This window comes from Aplidium turbinatum, chromosome 1, assembly GCF_918807975.1.
Source record: "Aplidium turbinatum chromosome 1, kaAplTurb1.1, whole genome shotgun sequence".
Taxonomy (NCBI): domain Eukaryota; kingdom Metazoa; phylum Chordata; class Ascidiacea; order Aplousobranchia; family Polyclinidae; genus Aplidium; species Aplidium turbinatum.
Genome location: NC_137472.1, coordinates 26,208,697 through 26,215,630, shown reverse-complemented (window position 1 = coordinate 26,215,630; position 6,934 = coordinate 26,208,697). Strand labels below are relative to the sequence as shown.

At 38.9% G+C, this 6,934-nt stretch overlaps 1 non-coding gene across 1 annotated transcript; it reads right to left on the bottom strand.

Annotated features, from left to right (window-relative positions):
- Nucleotides 1-3,384: 3,384 nt before the first annotated feature.
- Nucleotides 3,385-3,491, bottom strand: LOC145785203 (U6 spliceosomal RNA). The gene has a single exon (XR_014291142.1). It is a non-coding gene; the product is annotated as a U6 spliceosomal RNA (small nuclear RNA).
- Between the last annotated feature and the right edge of the window lie 3,443 nt (nucleotides 3,492-6,934).

The following is a 6,934-nucleotide window of genomic DNA, read 5'->3' as shown; positions in this document are numbered from 1 at the left end:
GAAAACTTACTTTAAAAACCACACACAAAAGTTAGTTATGTTTTGTATACACGTTTTTATTGCTACTTTATTCTTATTTGTTATACCTCACTGCCAATAGAGTTGCTACTCTCATAAACACCTAAACAGTTTTTTCAAGCTTGCTTGGTATTGTACTGTAATGTTTATTATATGCTCACTTCACATTTATTTACAACCAATCGTATGAAGTGAGTATTGGTGAAGTTGCTGTTGTATATTTACGTCTACTTGTCTATATTACGAAACATAGTGTAATCTAAATGGCGATATAAAGTAGACATTTACACTGTAGAATATTTGACTTGGGTAAATTTGATCAAGGTGTTGGAAGCATTAATTACGTTGTTCAAATTGCTTGTATCATCAATCTTATCATTTACTTGCTTCCTTGATTGTCACTATTGCATGGTATTGTGCTCTGTCATGTTACACCATCTGATGTATCTTCTTGAAGAAGTCAACTATATTGATTGACGAAACGTACGAAAATAGATGTTATCGTTTTCACTACTGTGTAGCTGTTAATAGTGTTAGGTAACATGCGTATTGCGTAACTATAATGTGTCAATGACAGTAGTCTATGTACGACTTGTACGTGCTTCAGTGCATTCAATGTTGTGCTGGACTAGTGCGCGTATATATTAACACCGTATAATAATGAATACCGTATAATATAATGTTTACAAACCTGCAATAAATTTATATTTTCAACTACAATAGTCATGTATGCTTTTTGCGCATTAAAATGCAGTGGAACGGTTACGAGCAACCTATTTGTGCAAAAATAGTTGTTTGCTACAATCGCCCTTTTCCCAACAACGCCTGAAATCGCCTTCGCGTCCCGATACTCACTATGTCCCCGACTCTTACACAGATTTCTTGGGAAATATAATCATTCACAGGAGCAAATCAATTGTGCCGCTATTATGTTAGTCAAACCCATCCATCAGAAAGATATTGACACGATTCAGTGCAACTGTAGGCTATAAGGGCTTGCATGGTTTGCCACTAAGATGGCCACAGATATCAGCGATGCTCCAGCAGTAGGCTACTTTTCCTTATGATACAACTCAGTCGTGGACTTGAGTCAATAGAAGTGCAGTTTGTCATCGACAAATCCATCAAGCAAAATTGTTGTGCAGCTCACCCCATAAACTTGCTATATGTCATGTTTCATGACAATAGACCTTCCATTCGTGAAGTAGCTGTTAGGCGAATTCTGAAAGCATGCAAGCTTTCATCTACAATAATATGAAGATTTCATCGCCGCCCAGTCACCCCAGTATCGAGGTGACTTGTTACACAGTATGGGGTGAAATGTTACAATTTCAAATAAGCTGTTCTACTAACTGATTTTTCTTACTATAATATCTAAAACTGATGGAATACGTTGACACAGCATTGTTGAATTTATTGAACATCCAAATTCAATAGAAAAAATCATGAACAAGCAAATAATATCATTATTGACAATGCATTGTCACCAGGATTGCAAACACATGATCTCCATCCAACCATTCATGGTATTTGGCCTCAATAACGCACCCTTTATTAGTTTTTGGCATGTTTAGGCACAGATACAGCAACAACAGATATTAGTAGAACTTAAAAATGTAATCAAATATTCTAAATAATACAACATTTGTTATCTGAGTACCAAATTACGTACTTTTTCCAGTTGGGATGAGCAAGCATTACACTGTGTAACAACTCACCCCAATAGTAGTTGGCTGAATAAGATCAACATATGTCAAACATGTGACATTCAGCTTTAAAATATTTACAATGAATCAAAGGTATTGCACTTCAAGTCTGATTTAACTTTGAAGCCAGTTAAATATCACTTATAGTTTTGTAGCAATAACATTTTCTTTGACAAAGCAAAAATTTCCTTTCATACCCTAAAACTGTTTTTCATCTATAATTTTCTACTGCAGCCTTCAAAATGACTGAAGCTTCGTTTGCACATGGAAACTAAAAACCTGAAACAAAAAAACTTAATTCCAGCGGTTGATGTGAACTAATTTAAAAGTTAAAAGGACTGTAACAACCCTCCCTTGTAACAACCCTCTCCGGTCTCCCCCCTAGTGTAGCCGCTCTTGTCCCATCGTGTTTCGCAGATAGTTTTTAATCAACTTCAATTTTGAGAATGATCTTTCTTCAGTAGGCTACAATTATTAGTTACCATCATACATAGATAAATGCGCAACAAATTGTCATTATTAGGAAACGTGGTGTCAATATTGTTTTCTTTAATCAAAGTGAATACAGTTGAATTCTGGAGAGGAGCAATCAATAGCAATGTGTTCTTTACGAATTCTGAAAACTGAGGTAGTTGATCTTTCAATCCGTGTTCCAAGTCCTGGGAATATGCTTCTAAAAGTGTGTCATCACTTTCTTGGATCTGCGCAGGTGTTAGGTCATGCAGATTTAACAAAAAACTAAACCGTGTGTTCAATTGGGTGTAGCCTATGCCTTGAGACGTTGCTCCAGCGCAGGTTGTAGGCTGTCCAATACTGCAAGGAAAACTTCCACCCGGAATCTGTCTTTAGGTGATTGATTATTATCCATTGCATCTGGAACTGAACGGCCGCTGCCTACATCCTCATTGCGCCTTCGATTTCGGGCAATTCTTCTTGTGCTTGTTGGTCAGTAATCCGGCACTTGAGTCAGCTTCTGCACTTTTGACTCAAACTTAGCGAATTGTTTTCTGAAAGTCTGTAGAGATCTTGCCAAAGAGGCACACAGCGCTGAAGCAATGTTGAGATTTTGCTGCTTTTCTTGAAGAGAGGCTTGAGTTGCTTGGAAGCAATCTAGTAAGCCAGGGGTCATCAACTGGCAGGCCCGCGGGCCGCATGCGGCCCGCCACGCTGTATCACTGCGGCCAGCGGAAGGTATCAGCGTACAAGTATAACCAAAAATACTTTTCTTAAGGAGTTAAAGAGCACGAAGGCAAAAAATACTTTCCGGGAAGCATATTTTCGCTTTGCATACGATTCCACCGATCAACCGATCAGATTATAGTTCTAGGTGGGGGTTGCTTAAAGTTATTCCAATAAGATGTCCAGCCACACTGTCCCAGTGGCTGATTAAAACGTCTGTTTTCGAATTTCGAAAATGTCTGTGAGCATGAGGTTGCTTATTGTAAGTTTGTAAATGTCATGTAAACGCTAGTGTGCGTTTCACCGTTATTGTGTTTCACGAGCAGTGTTATCTTTATGCAAGTTTTTGTTGGCAAAATAGGTCGGTGTGCCAACTTAATTTATAATGAATTGGCAAAATAATATAAATTTAAAGACTTTTTCTGATTGTATTATGAAAATATTTAGCTTAGTACTGCAAAATATATATATATATTTTTTAAGAAATATGGAACGCTTCACGATTTTGCGTGTCATCCTTGCGCAGGGGCCATGCTAATCTTCTCTGTATCGTTCCAATTTTAGTATATGTACTGCCGAAGCAAGTACTGCAAAATGTTGTCATTCAACAAATTCTTGCCACGCTGATAAGCATCGCAAGTGAAAGTTGTCTGTAATAAAAGAAAGACGGTTTTATAGACGGTACCCGGACATTTTGCCGAAAGACATTTTGCCGAATGGACATTTTGCCGAAACTCATTTTGCCGAAAGGACTAATTGCCGAAAGGACTTAATGCCGATTGGACAAATTGCCGAAATTATACAAATGTAGGCTATTATAGGCCTATGTATTATCATAACCTAATTACACATAAATATCATTCACAAACAGATTTTACTCACATATTACGTGCGACAGCGCGTAAATATCCGACAGAAGTGTTATATGGATCGATATTCTCCACAATGTGTTTTAGTCTATCGTTCACAACCTTATATTTTTATTTGGTGGCGCCAATTGAACGCCAGTTGATAACTGCTCCAGGATTAGTTCGTTGTGCGATTGTTCCTTTATCAACTTTACTGTCAGTCGACGTATCGTGGGGTGTGTGATGGAGACTCGTTGGTCGAAAGCATGGTGCCATCCTTCGATGGAATTGTTAGTACGAGGAAGATCATCAACAACTCGATCGTGCATATTTCAAAGCGATGGAACGAAGGCAAACAATAGTAGCAAAGTAATTCTATTTCAAAGGCACTGCTTGCATAGCAACGAGATTTTGTGTCACTTTAAAATAATTTTTTTCCAAATTGCTTCGGCAATTTATCCATTAGGCAATTAGTTCTTTCGGCAATTAGTCCATTCGGCAATTAGTCCTTTCGGCAATTTGTCCATTCGGCAAAATGTCCTTCGGCATAATGTCCTTTCGGCAAAATATCTTTCGGCAAAATGGGTTTCGGCAAAATGTCTTTCGGCAAAATGTCCGTGCACGTTATAGACTCTCACAAAAAGAATGAAAAACCAACTCATTGCTTTTTAGAGGGAAGACTGTTCATGAATTACGATAGAATTACGATTTTTCGGTGATTTCTACAAGCGTTTGTTTCATGGTGCCTGGTTTGTTTTTCCCTGTTATTGGAGCCTATTTTTCGCTGATATGTTTGTAGATCACTATTGTTGCCTGTATTGCGATGTGTCAAATATTCCCTTGTTTACTGAAACTGTTAATTGCAAGATATCATTTGTGAAGCGAAGTGACAAAATACCACTCTTGCTTGGCGATGAATATTCTGATGAAACCGCTCGCCTCGCTATAAGTGCACAAAACAAGTGGCCTCGTTTATTAGGCATTGTTAAAAAGTCAAAAGTGTTGTAAAAGGAGCTTGGCCTGGCAGTAGCGTTGCTCGATTAATTTTGTTGCTGCAATATTCTAACATAAATAGTAACAACATGTAACGCTGAATACTGGGCAGGAAATGGGTTCTTTTCTAGCATAAGAGTCAACCTACCTAAAAGTTTATTAGTGCGGCCCGCCACAGCTCTCCTTAGTGCCAAAGTGGCCCGCATGCAAAAAAAGGTTGGTGACCCCTGTAGTAAGCTAATCCAAAAAACACTAAGATTCCAATTTCGAGCAACTCCATTTTCTCAAAGTCCATTTACCTGCTGTCGACATTCTACCTTTTGCTCTTGGTCATTCGCAAGTTTCTCCAGTGCCTTCTGGTCACAGCAGTAAACCATAATCTCTTCATGGGAAAATTGTAACATAAAATTCCCGGATCCGTTCGTCTGTATGCAATGACCGAAAAGAAACACTCTTCTGAAACGTCTGTTCAAGAACTGTATTTCTGTAAAAATAGCCCCAAGGCTGTCAAAATTGCGACGCAACACCGTACGCCACTAAAAACTTGTCACTACAATACAAATTACTGAAATAAAAGACGGAAATTTCGTCCAGCTGGCAAGCACTAAGCAAAACAGTTAAATATGCGACCAACTTTCAAGCAACAATTTTAAGAATGACGAGAATAGATTGCAATATTTCAAACGCACGTAAGCAGCTACTGTGACGTAATAATCCATAAGCAATGATAAGCTATTCAAGCACCTGTTCAAGTTTGGCTTACACCTGTTCTCGTAATTAAAGATTTAACGATGATGTAATGTTATGCTGCAGCTGCAATGTTTTACAGGTCTTGCAAACGGTGGTGCAATCTGCTCATTTTTTAGAAATATTCCATTACGTAATACGCTAAGATTCAGTAGACCTGAACGGTTTTATATGACGTTTGATTTGGTGAACAATTGTCTGGAACATAGCGCCCCTAGTTATGACAGTCTAATATGGCATAACTAAAAAAGAATTTAAGGACAATTGTGAGCCAATAAATAAAAACACACGATACACAAATGTTTGAATCTCTCACGTTTAAGTTAATACGCAAATATAAAGGGCATGCAAAGAATGAACAGCAATAAGAATAATACACGACGATACATGAAATTGGTACCATAGGTACACGCTAAATTGACGCTATATACAATGGTTGCGATGATAACCGACTGTTCTGGGCTCAGACAAGTGTCGGCCACCGCAGACAAAACCAGGCTCAAACCCTAACACTTAGGTGTTCTTTACGGGGGCGAGGCACGAAATATCTCTCAACACGTAGTCTACTTTCACTTTCCCCGTACTCTCATCATAGTTGCAGACAGTAACTTTAGCTCTACGAACCACAGGCTTCCCTTTCCTAATTTGTGGAACTAGCCTACCTCAAGCACCCTCCCAAGTTGATACTTTCCACGTTTACCAATGTCTTGGAGAGAACCCGCCACTACAAGTTGACCAGGCTCCAAATTCTCGGCCATTTTTAGCTTTTTTCCGCCCTGAAGCCCTGGCAAGTAAAAATCGATCCATTTACTCCAAAACTGCTGAGAAAGTGACAAATTGAACCGATAATCCCTTCTTAGTTGGTCACGATCATGTGGTTTCCCAATATCACAGTATGAGTCTAAGTATGGGGTCAAAAGTGAGGCAGGGGTGATGACAGTAAAATTCCTAGGGTCGTCACTCAAAGGTACCAAAGGGCGTTCGTTTACGATCCGAACGGCACTGCTCGTGTACGTAAGCAGTTCAATAAAATTGGGCTTGCGTATTGAAGTGTCCAAAATGTGAAAAAATGCAATTTTAAATTGTTTTACCATTGCCTCCCAAGTGCCACCTTGCGCCGGAGCATACAAAGGTATAAATTCCCAGTTTATCTCCTCCTGTCTCAGGGCGTTGTGAAATTCAGCTGATTTTATCAACTCGGGTAACTTCTTAGATGCTGCCTGAAAGGTGCTTCCATTATCGGAATAGATAGCATTAACCTGCCCACGTAAATCTGTAAATCTTGTGCAAGCAAGTAAAAAATCGCTCAGCGACAATGACGTAACCAGCTCAACATGAATAGCGCGAGATGCCATACATGTGAACAAGAGTCCTCAAGCTTTTTTGTGACTCCTACCTTCAACAAAGGTTAAAGGTCCAAGATAGTTTAAGCCGCAATCAAAA